This window comes from Coffea arabica, chromosome 11e (genome assembly GCF_036785885.1).
Source record: "Coffea arabica cultivar ET-39 chromosome 11e, Coffea Arabica ET-39 HiFi, whole genome shotgun sequence".
Taxonomy (NCBI): Eukaryota; Viridiplantae; Streptophyta; class Magnoliopsida; order Gentianales; family Rubiaceae; genus Coffea; species Coffea arabica.
This window is the reverse complement of record NC_092331.1, coordinates 47,289,148-47,308,817: the sequence shown is the minus strand read 5'-3', so window position 1 is coordinate 47,308,817 and position 19,670 is coordinate 47,289,148. Positions and strand designations below refer to the sequence as shown.

At 34.6% G+C, this 19,670-nt stretch overlaps 1 long non-coding RNA gene across 1 annotated transcript; it reads left to right on the top strand.

The window, feature by feature from the left end:
* The first annotated feature begins 14,889 nt into the window (after positions 1–14,889).
* Positions 14,890–18,287, top strand: LOC140021651 (uncharacterized). The gene is made up of 2 exons (XR_011825553.1): positions 14,890–15,234; positions 18,043–18,287. It is a non-coding gene; the product is annotated as an uncharacterized lncRNA (long non-coding RNA).
* The last annotated feature ends 1,383 nt before the right edge of the window (positions 18,288–19,670 follow it).

The following is a 19,670-nucleotide window of genomic DNA, read 5'->3' as shown; positions in this document are numbered from 1 at the left end:
GTTGCATCTATTCTTCTCACTATTTCTTGATCAATATGTCTTCCTATCGGTGCAATTACAAGCAGTATTCTATTAACAGTTTCTTTTTTCTCCTTTTTGTTTGGGTACTTTCTTTTCATTGATGTTTTACCTTGTGGTCAAGAAATTTTATTTTTACTGCCTGGTGTTGAAATTGAAACTGTATAGTTTTGGGGGAAAATGATGTTAGTGCTTAAATATATATATATATATATATATATATATATATATATATATATATATGAAAATTGAGAAAGATTGGGCGATTCATCATGCATATTTTGTTATGCCACTTTCATCTCATACAAGTGTTCAATAAAATGTCCAAACGAACCATGCAAGACTGTCCTCTTGAGTTTTACAAGCATTTGTAATTCGGGACTTCTTTGTGAATTTTGTCGAGGGTTGTAATATAGTTTGTTGGTGAGTTTGTAGACTTTGCATCCAATTGAGAAAAGCGTGGCCTGAGTGGTTTTAGAATGAGATGTAATTTCCAAAACTATTCCAAAATTATGTAGTTATAATTATTTTTGATGATGATTGCTGTGGATTCGGATATAATTCTTATATAGTCAATTAATTTGGATGCAATTTATGAATTGTGAATATTAGGTATTTAAACTAATAGTGGGAGAAGAAGAGCACTACATTGGGCGAGTCTCATTAATAGACTATACTCGAAGATGAGATTGTGAGTCCAATCCTAATGTTCAGACCAGACCTGCACTTTTGCGAGATGTTCTTCATTGTTCCAATTTGCAGTTGTATTCTTTCATGTTGTTGCTTGAATAGGCATGATTACACAAGGTTAATGGATGAGTGAGAATATTTGGTAGCATTTGCAAATATTTTTTCACCTTCCGATGTACAGTAATTTTCCATTTGCATTTGCATGCTGGGCATAAATGGGGAATAATATGAAATCCTACGACGCATTTCTGGGCAAGTCTGAAAATTACACCACGCATTGCGATTTCCTAATGTGCAAGACTATTATTTAGAGTTGGAGGAGCAAATGAATAGGTTATTGTCCATGTTTTTAAACTCAGATTGGACCAACCGGTTGAATAAAAAATCGGTCAAGTATTCGGTCCGAGTCAACTTAAAAAACCTCATTTCAAAAATACGGTCAAACTCGGTCAAAAATTGGGTTTGACTGGGAACCACAGAAACTGGGTTTTTTGACTGGGAACCAGAGAAACCGGATAAAACCCGATTTTTCCACTTTTGTATTTTGGTGACTTTTTTTCACCTTCTCTTCCCTTCTTTTAATCTTTGGTTGGAGGCTAAAAACTAATCTAAAATGATATTACAAAACTAGATTTGGAGAAAATTTTCATTATCTAAATTCTTTAAACCCGTTTCTCATGCAACTAAGTTGTTAAACATTTGCAATCAAACAGGAGAACGAAGGGGAAAAAAAAACAAAAATGGAAAGAGAAGAAAGAGCTTCCATGTGAGTTTATTTTGTAATAAAAGAAAAGAGAGAGTTATGGTGTAGTTTAGAGGAAAGATGAAGAAGATAAAGAAAAAAAAAAAGAAAAGAGAGCGATGGTTGCTGCTGCCTTATCATCCAAATCCTCGTCCTCCTTATTCCTTTGCTATTCTTCCACGTGAGTTTCCTTCTCAGAAGCCATGAATCAAAATTAACTTATAACAACCAAAAGACTTTGTCAGGACTTGAGAGAAAAAGTCTTCGTTGGGAGAACAAGCGACTGAAGGATACATCATCCTATAGTGACGACGCAACAAAGAAAACAACAACTAGGAGATAGGTTTAACATTTATTTGCTTTTGAGTGCCCTAGGACTTTTTGATAATTGTGTGTTTCAACCTTTTACCATTTTATTAGAATATAAAATTAACCCATCATATTTTCCAAATTACATTTTTGCTTATGGCTTTTAAAACAATTTAAGTAGAGTCCTTTTAGACTAAATCTAAACTCATCAAATAACTATGCAAAGCTGTAAACCACTAATTTAGGGGAAACTTTTATATATTATTTAAATTATATATAATTAATATATTTATAATGTCATCCGATTCGACCTCTGGTTAAACTCGATCGAACTCATTGACCCCTGAGTTTGATCAAGTTGCTATATGGTCCGAGTCTGAAAACATAGGTTAATGATTGGTGCTACTGCATCTTATCCTACTGGAGATAGCTGTCTAAATCACGCTGCTGAGCTAGTTGCTCACATGCATGCTAACTATGTTGTTGAAAAATGAAATTTATGATCTCTTTAAAGAGTTTTATAGGCAAGAAGATGGTGGCTATGCTTTGAAAAATGTCTTGAGAGGTGGACGAAGCCTACCTATGCTAGATTTTATTGCTAAAAAAATGAGATTGGAAGTTTTGGAGGAAATTATTCTTTGGTCTAGATCACCTTCTTTGATAGTCAAAATAATTAAGAGTGGTGGTTGTGAGTTAGATTGTATTGCAGGTTAAGTTAGGAGTGATATTGAGTCGAGTTGAGTTCGAATATCACAATCCTTGAGCTCGAACTCGATGCCTAGTAGTAGTATTCAAACTCGAGGTCGAGCTTGAGTGAGTTGTTTGAACAAAGCTTGAGTTTGACTCGACGTAATATTGGAAAGGCTCAAATTCTACCCAATAGAGCTCGAGAAGTTGGCGAGCTCAATATCAAACTCTAGTACTCGAGCTCGACAAATGGTTAGGGTCATAAATATTGCAAATAATCAACCTAAAAAGGCAATTTAATTATTCATAATATATTAATTAAATATTACACCGAGTACTCGATAGAGATCGACAAGCTCTCGAGTATATGATATATATAATTGAGCTTGACTCGAAACCTCAATCGAGTAGCTTGAGCTTGACTTGAACTCGGCATTGATCGAGTGCAAGTCAAGCAGTTGACCGAGCTTCTGGCAAGCTCGAGTCAAGTTGCACGATTGTTGCACCCCTAGGTTAAGTAATAGGTTCACATGTATACAGTTATATCTTTTGCTTATATATTTACAACTTGTGCTTGTATTTTTTTTAGTATCATTCTATTCTTTAATTAGTTGCATCCATATTTGGTGTATAGATGAATTATAATCAAGGTTGTCTTGGTGTTTTGTGAGATATTCATCCTAATGTTCAAGTGATGCTTAACAGAGTTTCACTTGCTAGTGTTATAGGTAATCTATCTCACCATATTGGTGTTAAAGGCAATCTTTGTGGTAGTGATTGAGCTTCTGTAAATAGTATTTCGCTTAGAAATGAGATTTGTGAGCTGTTCAAGCATTTCCATTGAACTATTGAATAGAGTGCTATGTTGGAAAATGCTTTAGGAGATGTTGGGGAGCTTCCATTTCTTCAAATAATTGCTTGATGGATGGAAGTTGAAGTTGAAGAAGAGAAAAGGCTATTCAAAGTGTTACGAGTCATGATTTAAGTGGGAATAGGAAAACTTGATTTATAGCTAGTTTATTATTAATTGTGGTTGTTGATTGTTGTTAATCTTTCTATGAGATTTGTACTAACGTGAGTCAGGGACCGTTTATTCAAAATGTGTAGTAAATTTGTTATTGAAGTTTCTAGTAAAGTTGTTATGAGTTTTGTTTATTCGTTTATTAAGGTAAGAATTTATGAAAAGTATGTTTGTGTAAAAAGTAAAGTTATGTAATGTGAAATATTTACATTTCCTACATAAAGTCAGGATTGTCAAGATGCCGTTGGATTGAATTCCAGCCAAAAGTAGCCCTATAGAAGTTGAAATATGTACATTTCCTGCATCGAGTCTGGGTGGTCAAAATCTAATAGATCATATTCCAAGCAACTTGTTAGTTGTGAAGAATGCTGGATCCATTATCTGTTAAAAATACCTATTGGATAAGTTTTGTCAGTAGCTTTGATGCATATTTATATTTCCTGCTAAATTTCAGGAATATCAAAAGGTAGAGATTTATCCTAGATGTTGGCTCAAGCATCTTACTTGATATTTGTTGTGTGAAATTTCTTTGTTGGACTCTCAGTAAGCTTGAGCGCAGTGAGAAGTAAAGCATCTTCATTGGAGATAGTATGTGATGTCATTGTCATGTTGCAGACTATCTTTGACTAAGCTTGTGCTTCGGTAAAAGTTTGAGAGAGCTCAGAAAGAGTTCTGGCAGTAATATTAGCAGCACATCGCAAACAGTTCGCAGGTTTATAGTTCATGAAGCGAATTTTTTACCACCCAAGCGAACTGTGGCCCCCATGCTGCTTTAGGGGTGTGAGCCAGACCCCTTTGTACTGTACATGAATTGATTAGGCCGATGAAATTGGCCCAATGGAGTACATTAATTATTGTTTTATCTAAAGGTGACAATTTGTCCCGAGTCCCAATGAGCTACCCATACCCAAAGGGACTTTGGGCGGAATAGGTATTGTAATTTGATATTGGATTTAAAATGGAACATATCCCAATTGTACCCATTAATTGATGAGAAATGTTGGGAAATACTTGGGTACCCATTGGGCCCAAATATCTTCCCAAAAAATTTTAAAATCCAAAAATTTTAAGCAAACTTCAATAGTCAGCACCCAATGAGCTCGGCCTTTGATAGAGTGGTCTCTAAGCCCTCTCAACTTTTCCTTTTTCTTTTGTCATTTGGGCTACAAAAAGTAGAAAAGATTAAAATATTCATTCTAAGCCCTCTCAACTTTTCTTTTGGTTTTGTCCAGGGAGAAGATATATTCATTCTTATATGAGCGAATTGCACGAAATGTCACTAAACTATTTCAAAGTGCCGGTTCTGGTCACTAAATTTTTTTATTAGCGCGAAATGTCACTGAACTCGTAAATCTGTACCATTTTGATCACTCCGTGTATTTGTGCCGTTGGGAGAGACGGAAAATCACTTTTTTGGGGGCAATTTTGTCTACACATTTGTTAAAAAATTTAGACCCTCATTCTTTTTCGTCCTCATCTTCTTCCTCAAAATCACAGCAAAAATTAGACCCACTTGCTGAATTATTCTGCCCAATTTCTGGGTCTTTGATGTCTGATCCTGTGGTGATTTCTTCTGGCCAAACTTTAGAGCGGGTTGCTGTTCAAGTTTGCAAGGATTTAGGGGTTATCCCAAATTTATCCGATGGCTCAACCCCTGATTTTTTCGCTGTAATTCCTAATTTAGCTCTTAAATCTTCAATTATCAACCGGTGTCGACAATCCCGTGTCGAAATCCCCTCCCCACCTGATTATTCTTCCATGGAAACCACCATTGTTCAAGCAAAAACGGCCTCTCAACAGGAACCTTCAGTTTCTGAAACGGAGCTGCTGAGAGGGCTAGAGAATAACCCTCCATTTTTGTTTTCTGCTCGGTTGGAGGCGCGGCGGCGAGGGTCTGCGCACGGCGAGGATCTGCGCACGGTGGAGTTGCGCAGAAAGCTGCTGATGGCTGCTGGTACTGGAGCTCGCACGCGCTGGCTGCGCAGAGAGGGAGACGTCGCGCGCTGGCCGCGGAAGAGACGCACGGCTGGCGTGCGGCGTGTGAGTGCTGATAGCCGCGGCGGCGCGCGACCAGGTGGCCGGCTACTGCGCGCTGCCCGCTGGCGTATAGGATGGGCGCGCGGAGGGTTGGAGCTGGAGGGAGGCAGCGTGGCGCGCTGGTCGCGCGACTGGAGTGGCGCGCGGCTGGTGGAGATCGAGCGGCGGGCAGTGACGCGATGGGGGCGGCGGCGGACAGCAGGAAGAAGGAAGAAAGAAGAGAAGGAAAGAAAAAAAGAAAAGAAGGAAAAAGAAGAAAAGAGAAAAGGGAATGTTTTTCATGCAATTTGGCGGTGTCACTGGAGGGGCGGTCGGCGTTGTTGGATGGCGGCGCGGTGGCCAGCCTGGTGGCAATTTTGCGGGATGGAATTGAGTCTGACTCGTCCGAATCAACACGTGAGAATTGTGTGGCAGCTTTGTACTAACTAAGTCACGGGAGTCTGAGGTTCAGAGGGCTGCCCAGGGAGTCTGGGTCTTTGATTTTTAGACATCAAAGACCCAGAAATTGGGCAGAGAAATTCAGGTGGGTCTAATTTTTGCTGTGACTTTGAGGAAGAAGATGAGGACGAAGAAGAAGGAGGGTCTAAATTTTTTAACAGGTGTAGACGAAATTGCCCCTAAAAAAGTGATTTTCCGTCTCTCCTAACGGCATAAATACACGGAATGACTAAAATGGTACAAATTTACTAGTTCAGTGACATTTTTGGCTAATAAAAAAGTTTAGTGATCAGAACCGGCATTTCGAAATAGTTAAGTGACATTTCGCGCAATTTGCTCTTCTTATATATTCATTCTTATCATTTGATAGAGTGGTCTCTAAGCCCTCTCAACTTTTCCTTTTTCTTTTGTCATTTGGGCTACAAAAAGTAGAAAAGATTAAAATATTCATTCTAAGCCCTCTCAACTTTTCTTTTGGTTTTGTCCAGGGAGAAGATATATTCATTCTTATCAAAATGTTACGTCTTTTTGAAGTAATTGTTGATCGTTCTAGAGTGTAAATCATTCTAGAGTGTAAAATGAATTCATGAAAATATAAATTCACAATAAGACTAAAAGAAATTTAATAAATAAAAATATTAAAGTTATTTAAAAAATAAAAAATGAATTAAAGGAAGAAAAATATGTAGAAAATAGATTTGGGTATTAGGTGGGAAATCATTCTAAAGTGTAAAATGAATTCATGAAAATATAAATTCACAATAAGACTAAAAGAAATTTAATAAATCAAAAATATTAAAGTTATTTAAAAAATAAAAAATGAATTAAAGCAAAAAAATATGTAGAAAATAGATTTGGGTATTGGACGGGATCAATCTAAACCCATTCCAAAGTGATCCCGCCCAAATTAGTCCCAAAACACATATAGGTAAGGTTGGCCCAAACACAATGATTCGATTCTATCTCAAACTCAAGCAAATCCCGCCCATCCCGCCTATTTTACCACCTCTAGTTTTATCCTTAGAGAGAAGGGAATCTGTAGTGAGAGGAGAGGACACGAATTGTTACTAATTGATGTAAAGTCTACTGAGTGAAACAATGTAGATATAAGTGCGATGATAATGAATTTGGATGTTACTGCCGTTGTGCGAGAAAATGGCTACTTGTAGCGCGAAGAGCTATTTGCTTCCAAGACTCTCATGAGACCCCACAGTTCGAAGACAAAGGTTGTTTGACAACCCGAGTTCCAATGGCAGTGCGGGACCAATGTTGAGAAGGCGAGTGAGGTTGTTTGTTCGCGCCAGGAAGCGTCTGTTCACAAAGACGGGTATTGTGGATGAGGTCTTCAACCCAGAAGATGGCATAGCGAGTGATATAGTTTGGAATAATTACATGAAATTGTCGTAATTGAGACATGGACCTAGTAAAAGGTATGGTAATAAGTGCAAAGTAACCTCTATAAATGTCGATGGAAGCTTGTTAATTGGCAGGAATCCTACCTTAATGGATGACGAAACTACGATCCAATGTGCTGGCCCACATTTGCAGATGTATTCAGTGAGGTTAAGGGAACTCACGAGTCCAAAGTGGACCTGCACGTTTGTTCTAGTATGCTCAACCATTTTCATGTACAAATGTGGGAGAAGATTGTCGTGAAAAGCGGTAATCTTGGGAATCGGATATCCATAGATAGGTACATTATATTCTTCAAAAAGAATAGATTCCTAACCAAGTTTAAGGATTATGAAACTATAATGGATGGAAGTTACAGCAATATCAAGGAAAATATCTCGCACTCGGTGGATTGTTCCGACGTGTCTTGTGAGATTTCATAGGATCGAAACATGTGTCAATTAGATGGGAAAGAAAATGCAATTGAAATTGAAAAATTAATTGAAATGTGACATGTTTCATACTCTTTCTTGTTCAAGACACCTGGCTGGCAGGAAAGTATCGGATACGATGCGTTTTGGAGAAGCATAAGTGTTGGGTGATGAGTGCAAATGTTCCATAAAAAAAGGGCAAATCAGAGGGATATGGTAGGATTCTTTAGGATCACGAGGAATTGTTGTACGGAGCAGGTCGTGTTCTTGGGGATGCATGCGGCTCTGAATATGGGCACGCGTAAATTCATCACGGATCTCGATTTGCCATTCAAAGCAGTTGAGGATCTGAAGGAGATCCTGATGGAAGTAAGAGTGGAATGAAGATGGGCTCAACTCAAGAGGGAGCCATTAAGTCTACTGTTGGCACATGGAACTTGCATATGGTGGAAAAAGTGCTTCCTACAAGTGTTACACACGATGGGTCCCACAATTTAGGAGATAAATGTAATTTACTTATACAAATACAGCGATACAATACAATAATGCCATGTGTATTCAAGACCCAATATTTGAATAAAAATATATTAATTCATTTCATCTTGATATCCTATGTGTATAAATTCGAAAGTTCCATCCTTATAGTTAATCTATACAATGGGTAATGAATTACATGTTAATTCAAAATTAATTGGACTAATAATACCATAACCATTTAGTTGCATCATAATAAGTGGCATAACTCTACTATTGATCCTACTGAAATGCACATCCTTCAAGGCTAGGAAGTTTTGAGTCAAACGCATGCCCATATTTTGTTGAGGTAGAGCTTCTTCATTAAGTTGTAATTTGCCTGTATTGATACCTATCAAGTTAAGATCTGAATATATTAAATTTAAGTATTGAATTGAGATAACAAATAGTGTCTAAACTAAATCCTTATACCATGTAATATATTTTGAACCCATTAAATTTAAACACTGAATTGGAATATCAGACAAAGTTTAAACTAAATTCTTATACCATGTGACATATTTTACACAAAGATGATGATACGCTTTATTAAAGGTAGACAATCACCATTATCATCAACATGAAAAAGCTATGAAATTACCTAAAATATTTTGTTTAGGTTACCTTGAAATAACCTATCTTTTCTCTTAATTTTTTTTTTTAAAAAAACCCTCTCTTACATCATGTTGTACCCCTAGAAATTCATGATGTTGTTAATTTTCTTATAAATAAAAAGGAAGTGGATGCCTACGTAATGGATTACTTGCTTACCAAGCCATATTGTTGACGACTTTAGAAAATTAAACTAGTTTTTATAGAACCATTCAGGTCTCTAACCTTTATATACATAACAAAGTTAGAGCGTTCATAAAATATAGTAGTAAATATGATCAACGTATACTCACCCCCACTGATCCAAGTCAGAACTTCTCAAATGGTTGCGTAATGTACAATTAAAAATGCTATTTTTGTCATATTATCATGGAGTAAAATTGAGAAGCATAGTGAAAATGCCAAAAAAAAATCCTATCTAAAAGCAAAAACTAAAACTAAATAAAGCAAAATGGTTTAGTTATTTTGATAAACTTTGGAAACAAATGGAGACAAATTCTCAATGAATTATACGTTAGTCCATATTCAACTTCAACATTTAATGGCAAATTTGGATGTATAAAAATCCCATAACATTTAATTTGTCTTTTATTTTCAAAATATCCTTTGCCTTAATTGTCATAATACAAAATACAATGAAAAAAAGATAATTGCAAGTGTTTGCATCTGAAATAGCAATATGAGAACTAATAGTCTATAATTTTAATAATCACAATATGAAAGATTTAGCTTAAAAAAACATATGTAGCAGTTTTGGGTAATTGTGAATAATGAAACATAGTTGGTGAACTCTTCTTATAGAATGTTTTGATATTGAAGTTTAATCATGAAAAAGATAGTACATGAAAAGAATCAAAAAGTACATGTATATAGCCGCATGTAACTCTTCTTATGATTTTATTTTTTCTCCTTCTTTTTTTTTTATTTTGAATAGGATACACGTACTTTAGCTAATATTGTGGAATTAAAGGATTAAAGTTCTACCTTTCCTTTATAGATTTGTTACTCAATCTTAATAGTTTGCTAAATTGTATCAATTTAGATGATTTGAATTATTGTTGTTCTTTTTTTAATTTTAGCCAGTATAAATTTTGTTGGTTTTTGAAATGGATGTTCCGATTTAATGTTGAGTAGTGTATACAGATAAGTTGAAATCATAACAAAAAATTATTCATATTTAAGTTAAAATTACCAAAAAGGATTATTGGTTTATTATTTCCTTCTTCAAATTGAAGGATTTGAAATATGTTATTTTCTTTATAAATGTCACTTTATAAGTTTGGTTGGTTTTTGAATTGTGGTAGTATGTTAGGTTTTGTCAATATTTTATGAAATTTTAGTGATTAATAAAAACCTATATGTTAGGCCCTATTTTATAACCCAATTCAACACTTCAAATTAGTGTGCATTTCTTTTAAGGGTGTATTTAATAAAACTGAAGTCTAAAATCTAAAGTTTGAAATCTAAAATCTGAAATCTGAATTTATTAAGTTACTAATTTTTTTTGGGGTAGAAACTAAAAAAACTAATGAAAGAAAAAGACAAGGAGTTCAACCTAAACTATTACAATCCGAAGTTATAGTACAATAAAGACAAATTCTGCTAGCATCCTCAGATAAAATAGACAAAAGTGCCTGAGAAGAGCCAACTAAAATACAAAAAATCAAAATTCATTTTCCTCCAAATTTAGCCAAAAAGTCCATGCCTCTGTTGGGATAGCTTAGCTTACTCAAGCCGCTAGAGGAGAAATCTGCAATCCAGGTGATAGGTTGCAAATAATTTTTGTTATTAACTCTATAGTTGTTTTCCCCTTGATTTTACTAAATATTGTATTAATTAATAGATTCTACTTATATTTGGATAATGGTGCCAATTGTAGGAAAATAGAGCAAAAAGTGATTAATTAGGACAATTGTCCAGAAAACTCTTTACCAATTTGACGTGGGTGTGATCAAGAATTGCTGTCAAGTTTAGATGACTAGGGATTTCCCTACATGTAAAAGTTTTCTAATCCAAGTTGAATTCTGAGCAAGGCATTTGGCTGACAATTAAGAGAATTTCTTTTCTTATTTGACATTAACTTTTCAGGTTTCTTTTTCGAGTAGAAAGTATATTTTAGTTCAAAAGTTACAAATTAGGAAAAGAAAAGATAGCCAGTTCCCGAGTGATTAGTATTTCGAAAAGGTAGCTATTGCATCGTGACTCTTTATATGAGATGAGTGGCTCTAAGTGAGCATGTATCCTTTCAATGAATGAATGATTGATTCTTGAATGACTGCTTATTACTGTGCCAAATGTGAAAAGTGCTAAATGTAAATATTTTCGTGTTTTGTCTACTTGGTTGCTTGTTTGGTGACCTCACTGAGCTTTTAGATCATCCCATTAATTTGTTTTCCTTACAGGAGTGGAGGCTAGAGCAAGTAAGTGTGAACTAGCGTGTACAGGTTTCTTGTACTTGTACTTTTATGGATCGAATGTATTTGGTATATTTGGCAATGTAAAGCTATGTTTCACTTTTGGCTTGTAAATAAAGTTGAACTATGGTTGATTTGGGAACCTTCTATGTTAATTTGGAGGCATGAATTACCATTTTTAAGAACGCTAGTGAGTGAATCTCGGCGAGAGTTGGGCAGACTGTCTGCCAAACCCTTGGGTTCGCCCTAAGGGGAGGCGGGGTCGTCACTCTCTCTCTCTCTCTCACACACACACACACTCATTCTTTTTCATAGCTATGCCCCTCAGCTTTGATTTCTCAATAATTAGCCTAAAAGCCTTAAAATTGAATTTTTTTTTAATAATCTGTTATAAATTCACCAATGATAAATCCCCAACCCTATACATGATTAACCAAAGAAAATTTCCTACTCCAACATAAATTTTCCATAATTCGAAAAAATAAAAGACATGCGCTTGTATGATATATGAAAATATACTATAATAGGAAAATCCTACAAATCTTAAGGAAAATTATTAACTATAAGATACTCACTTGTTTGAGGCTTGAAGTTGATTTCTTTGATGAATATTTAATTACCTACGAAAAAGTTCACTCTTTCTCACCTTTGTTGTTGTTCTAATAGAAAACAAAAAGTGGAAATGTCACTGATTAGGCTAGTTGTCAGGTGTAGTTATATTCTAGGTTGTTTGTTACCAGTGAAACTATTATTCTTATCTACCCACTAATATGAATTAACCACCCACTAATGTTGACGCCATTATCACTCTATTGTGGAGTGAGTTAGTTAAGAATAAAATTCTAGATACTCCTATTTATCTATATTAAAAAAGTATTTTAGACATTTGAGTAATAATAATAGTAGTAATTGGATCAAAAAAATACGAGGGGTTTCACATTTAAGGTTAAGGAAGCTAAAATATTTGGATATAATAAATCTGCTGTAAAATATTTGATTTGACTAACGCTAATAATGAATTTTGGAAAGAAGTATGTCTTACATCTCTTAAACAAAGTAAAATTGGAGAATGTAATCCTAGTTGATGTAAAGGTTTTACTACTGCTTGAACCATGCCTATATGTAAAAATCTATATTTAGTAGAATAATTAACAATAGCTTCTTTATTCAATAGTTTAATAACTTCATGATTTCTTTTCAGAGAAATACTTTTTTTAGTTGACTTTATTGAATAATCTTGAAAGAATTCTATAGTTCCTTTTTTATCTACTTTGTTTATTTTTAAATCTAGAATAGTCCAATTATTAAGTTTTTGCTCAAATTTTTCTATATTTATTTCTATATTATTGATTATATTGTTTTGATTTTCTTCCATTTCCTCTAAGGTTTGATTACCTATTTCATTACCAGATCTTCTTATTGAATTTATTCTTGTTAGCAAACTAGCCATTAAGATTCTATTTAAGTCTTAAATTAAATTTGTATCACAAAGACCACTCTCGGGACCACAACCTTACAATTCTTATTGCCGCAATCCAACGACTTCTGCAATCCAATGACTTCTGGGCTGACCAACTTCAACACAAAATTAAGTATAGATGAACATAGACTAATCAAAGCTAAAGTATTAATTTTGAATAAAACAACAAGAAGGGTGCTGGCTCTGATACCAGAACCGAACCCAGGAGGATAATGACGAGGAAATGGATGGGATAATGTGTGATTTAGCTGATCATATGCATGAGATGGGAGGTAGTACCGACCATATGCAAGATACATGAATGCATGAATATAGAATATAAACTTGGAATATTATTTAAAATATAATTTCAAAAGAAGACTTACAAAATATTTCTTCAAAACTTGATCTTTTCTTGAAATAATCCTATCTATTACAAAGGAGTTGAATATTTCGAACGTCTAAGAGTCTGGGAGAGTAATTTCAAAAAGAAGTTCTTTTTCACTTGCCCGTTTGGCTTTGCTTCTCTTGTCTATATAGAGATGAAATTATTCTTACAATGATGTCCTTGCGCTTGAGTCAATTTTTTCTTGAAATCTTCTTTACCAGTACTAGCTTCCATGAGGCATTGAAAAATACTTTTTGTAGGTAGAAATTCTTGATTTTTGTTTGTTCTGGTTTGAAAATCTCTCGTTGTATGGGATATTTTACTTCTTTTACAGAATCCCACCATTAAAATTTGAATTGTTCGGTAAAAATATTAATCCCTTGGTAAATAACCTTATTAAAATTCCAACAGAATATCTATCGAATCCTGTTTTTAATGTAATAATGAAGTAGTAGCTGGGAGTCCACATAGGTGTTGAAAGTTGGATCATTTTCAAAAAATTTGAAGTTTTCTTTGGAGTTAATTGGCATAATCTCTAGATTTCCTCCAAAATCTTTCCACAATCTATAAAACCATTTGGAAAAATCATGGGTAACAGTTGGAAGTAATTGTATAAACCAAGACTGGGAGAATAGTCTGAAATAGAATATATGGCAGCACGATTGAATTTATTAAAGGAGAACAAAATTCTTTATCAAATTTTTTGATCAAAGAATTTTTATGGGGAAATGTGAGGACTCGAAAATTATTTTATATTTGTCTTATAATTTCGCTTATTTTTTAATAAGCTAATTTATATTTTCTTTTGGTTTAAATCACTTGCCTTAATTTCTTAGATACTTTAACGATAGAGTCGAGAGTTTTATCTTTTCTTTATAATTTGGTATATGTTAAATTTTGTAGTACACTAAGATAGTGTGACCGATTAGTGAGGCGTGCACATTATATTTGGTGGACGAGAACGGGGGTGGTACTAGAAGGATTATGTGATTAGAAGTATTAAGAGTGAATTAGAAGAACACAAGATGGATTAGTTATTAGAAGCACAAGAGATACCAAGGTAGGCCTGTCAACGGGTCGGGTCTAGACCCGGATCCGGACCGGATCCGTGAAATTATTGCGGGTATGGGTAGGGATTTAATTCCGTTTCCCGGATCCGGATCCGGATCCGTTTTGTCAAACAAAAAAACGGGTCGGATACGGAATATAGTATTCCGACCCGTATTAGACCCGGATCCGGATATAAATGAATTAATAATTTAATATATATATATTTATCAATATAATTTGATTAGGGTGATGTATTTTAATAAAGTTAATTTGATTTCTTTTCTTATTTGGTTTTTTCTTTGCATTAGTTAGAAATTAGTTTACAAATATATTTTTTTCTCATTTTTATTAGAAATTATAAATTTTGGTAAATTTGTTCAGGTAGACCCGGATCCGGATCCGGGACCCGACGGATCCGGATCCGGAACATAGAATAAAAGACCCGTCGGGTAAACGGGTCGGATCCGGATCCGGCACAGTAATTCGGGTCCGGGTCCGGAATAACGAATTCCGGCCCGGACCCGGCCCGTTGACAGCCCTATACCAAGGGATAGGAATGAAACCTCATCCCGCCAAGTGTCATACTTTTAGTCAATTTTGACCAAGACTTTTCTTAGTAGTTATCCTACAAATTTAACTACTTATCCTTCTATTTTTCTTCATCTTGGTCGAATTTAAGGACCAAAAAGAGAGAGGAAAAGAAAAACAAAAAGAAGGATAAATGGTTGGGTGCCAAGTGTTGGCAATCAAGACCAACCTTGACCAAGACTTCCTTAACACTTATCTTCCATTTTCACCCAAACAAACACTCCATTTTCTGCTAGTTTGGCCAAGAGAGAGAAGAGAGAAGAGAGGAAAAACTTCTTCAATTTTCATCTTGATTCCTAGCAAGATTTTGTGGAAGAATTAACCTAAAACCTTAAAGCAATCCGTAGGAGGCTGCAACAAGGAAGAAAGGTAGCTGCTATGGAGTGATTTTGGGGAAAGAAAACCTGTAGTTTGCTATTCACCTTAAGGTTTGAAGGTACTCTTGGTAAGGAACTACTCTTTCTCTTTAATCTTGTATTTGAATGAGATTATGGCTTGTTTGCGGTAGGTTATATGGAAGATTTTGTAATTTTATGTAGTAGTTTGTTATTTCCAACTTTTATTGGAAATTTCCAGTTTTCAGATATTATTTCCAGCTTTGTTATGAAACTTAAGTCATGCCTTGAGAAATTTCCAGCTTGAGTACAATTTTTAGCTTTGTTATAGAATTTTTCAGCTTTAGTTGTAATTTCCAGTTTAGGGTAAAAAAATTTCCAGCCTTGACATAGTTGGTTATACACCCTGTATATGTTAAATTTGGTAAGCTATTGTGACTTAGAACATATACAATTTATTCCCTACAACATGTGGTTTTGATTGAGATTGTTTTGCCATGAAATTAATCTTTGAAATTGGAGGAGGAATTCAAGGAAAAAACAGGGGAGATGCTGGCCGAGTAAGGATCATCTTGGTTTCTTTAATTGTGGGGTGATTTTGTGGTAAAGTTGCATAAGATACTTGGTAAACCTTTAAGCTTTACTTGTGGGTTGAATTTTAGATGAAATGAAGAGTTTTCATTGGTGGTTTTCTCTAATTTTCCTAGCTACAATTTTTCTTGATGGCCGAGTTGATAGGGCTGCATTTTACCTTAATTTCCTCAATCTTTTCATGATGAGTTTTGGCCCTGTTCCAAACACTGTTTAAGACTTTTATGTGTTAAACTTGAGTCGAGGGAGTGAGGTTTTGCTATAGCATTTTCTCACCATTATTAGCAAACTGGAAATTTCGTAGGATACTCTATGCAGTTTTGGAAAATTTGCTATAACCTTGTATAGAAAAGATGGAATTGAGTTCCGTTTTGTTGTGTTTCAACTAGATTCAGAGAGCTTTCTAACGGTATAAAATTGGAGCTATGATTCATTTTATATACACACCAGAAAATCGGCAAATTTGATTGAAAATTCTGCCCTGTACAAGTAAAAACTAGAATGTTGCAGTAGATTGCGGCTCAATTTGGACCAACTTATGAACTAAATCTCTTTCAGGTATCTTCTAAAGATTGTTAGTGTTTTGATTCTAGTTTTTAACAGGGTAAGTTACATGATTTTTGAACATTTATAACTCAAGTTATGATTTTTCAAAGGAATGATGCTTGCTGGAATTTTTTTGTTGGAACTCATAGGAGAGAAGCTGAGATGTTTCCAACTTTACATCTAAAACTTTGGCTATGAATTGGCATATCTTGACTCCATATATCTTAAAACACTTCAATTCTAGCAAGCATGTGAGTTTTTATGGTGAAAATCTTGACTTTTGTGGCTAGACTTCTTGTTTGGGTATGGTTGCTGGAAATTTCCAGCAATGAAATGAAATGTAGAATTCTTTGGTTGCTCATATTTTTTGGATCAAATGCTTTCTTTTTACTCCAAAACTATAGTTGAATCATTACCCTAGTATGTGCTTGGGTTTTTCCTTGATTTGCATCTTCAAATTTGTTTTTAAACCCTTGGGAATTTATGAGGCCAACTTGGATAGGTGTATGACTCATAATTGAGTCTAAAATGTGAATTTGGTTCACTTAAACTTTGAACGATTGGACAATCATATTTTTGTCCAAGTTGCTCTTAGGGTTTGACAGTGAGCATTAGCATAACTCGGAGACGAATGTTTAACGGTGTTCAATTTGAACTGGTGAGTGTTCCAACTGCATGTTCCATGCTACTTGTTGCTAAAATTGTTAGGCACTTGATTTCTCATTTCTTAGGTGAGTGTGTATTTTATCGCACTTGATCTAACTCGACTAAACTCTTGATATCTTGTTCATGCATGTAAAAGCAATTTGATTTACATGTGACCTATATCTTGACTTGAAATGCTTGAACAATGTGGCATGCTGAGCCTACTTGTGACTTGATCTTGGTTAGGCAAGTGTGTCCTTATTCGCACTCAACCTCCGTGAACTTGAAATACTTGATCTTGCATGTGGACTTGCATATACATTTATATGATTGTAGATCAGTGGCATATCTTCTTACAATGGTTGAACTGGGCTTTTGGACCCTTATCCGAGATTCGGATAAGTGGGAACTTGGGTTACTCATGCGTATGTGTGAATATAGGTTGGTAACGGCTGAATCGAGCCCTCGTTAGACCTCTTGTTTGAGACCAACCTTAGAGCGGTCGGGTAAGTTGGGCAATCTTGGGTAAAGGATGAAGTTCCTAACTTGTTTGTTCATGATTTGAACTCATGACGTGCTTGAATACGGAGCATTAGGTGATAGCTAACGTTTCCAATCCTTACTTGCGTGAGCGTTGGGTGATAGTCAATGACTCCACTCGTGAATATTTGAATACTTGAGATTTTAATCCCATATCATGAATACTTGAATACTTAGGATCCAGATCATGAATATTTGAATACTTGAGGTTGTAAGCCTAACCTATGGCTAGTTGGTCGAATCGAGTCAGCAAAGATTTGATCGAGAAGATTAACGAACCTTGGTACTTGTTTGGTGTTCCGGCCCAATAGGGAGATGATTGATTGATGGAGATTAACGTTTAGTGGTGATCTACGGACATTATAATTTCATGGTTGACGAAGTGTCAATGGACCTTAGATAAACTGCCATGGTGCCTGCTCCTGGAAGTAGACTGTATCCTTTGATATGAATGTGATATTTACTGTACATTATTGTATGATCTATCTGATTACCTGCTTCACTATGTTTTATGTCATGCATGCTGGTTTACTTGCATTTTTTCTTGGAACCTTACTGGGTTTTTAGCTCATTTCATAAATTTGTTTTCCTTACAGGGGTAAGAACATGAGAGTGGGAATTGGAGAAAACATAGATTTTATCTAACTTTTATTAGTTGCTCGCGTAGGCATTCCTTAGCGCTCTAGTGGGCTTGTTTGGTTTTATTTTGTAAGTTTTACTCCTCGGTTATATTTAGAGATTGTATGGGCATTTGATGTTCACGATTATATATGGCTAGGGTTGTAATGGATATTACTCTTACTGTTGAGATTGTTACTTTGTAAATTTCGTGACGGCATAAGTGAGTTCTGGCGAGAGTTGGATAGATGGCCTGCCAAACCCTTAGTGACGCCCTAGGGGGAGGTGGATTCATCACAGAAAATGTCCAGAAGACCTGAATATAGGCCTTCAACCCTTCTATCTTATTCAAATGTACCTGGGCTGATTTCGACTCAAGTTCCAAGACAAATACCAATGTCTCAAAGGCCTATAACTCTGGTCCAACATATTTCAAATATATATATTGATGCTATTAAAAGCCCTATTAGTCAAACTCCTCATCCAACCCAAGTACTTCAAGCCCAAACCCAAACTAAACTCCAATACCAAAAACTATTAATTCCCCTAATGCCTCTAGCCCAGATACATCTTCCTTTGATTTCAAACCAGTTCAAGCTATTAAATTTCTTTACTATCAAAATTATTTTTCCAAACAAGATGAGGCCTATATTGGAGAGATTGAACCCTTTCTTGCAAATAAAACCTATGTTGAAGTTATTCACCAACAATGGATTTTCAATTTTATTTCTTTGGCAATAAAATTCAAACCATTTAAAAAAATCTAAATTAGCTTCAATTTTGATTAATTCTTGAAAGTAATCTTTCTTAAACTTTTCTATTTTTTCTTTAGAAAATGTTTTAAAATACCATTCTCTTTTTTCTTTATTTCTATTTGATGAGAATAATCTTTGTAAATATTGTTTATCTAATTCAAATTCTTTTGAAATAACATTGAGGGACTATCAACACGTATTTCAGACTATGTGAGAGAATATCGAGATTCTTCACTTTCTTTTTTATATTTTGTTTTTGGAATATTTTGTCTAAAATCGACTCCTTTTAAATATAATATGTAAAAATAAAGTTTACAAATATATATATATATATATCTATGCATGTATGTATATATATGTATACACTTATATATACATGTATATATACACACGTATACATACATAGATACAAGAGCTACTGAAAATTTTATTAATCATAAACTTATAAAAGATTTAACCTATTTTAGATTAAATGAGCCATATCAATACACCGATTTTAATGGGAAAATACATCAGATAGATATAACCATAGAAACTAATACAAAATTTGGAGATAGTAAAATACTAGTAGGATTATTAGTTGAAATGAAAAGGTTCATAGTACTGTACAGATAATGCATTTTATTGAAAATTGAAAGAATTCTTCCGCTTAAAATGTCGACATTGGATTATAGTAAACCGCATTACAAAGGCTTATGCACGAGAAACACCAATATATATAGATATATATAGACACATACACACACATAAATATACATATATAGATATACATATACATATATATACACACACATATATACACATATGCACACATACACACATATTAAAAAAAAGTCCTTGGAAGTGTTTAT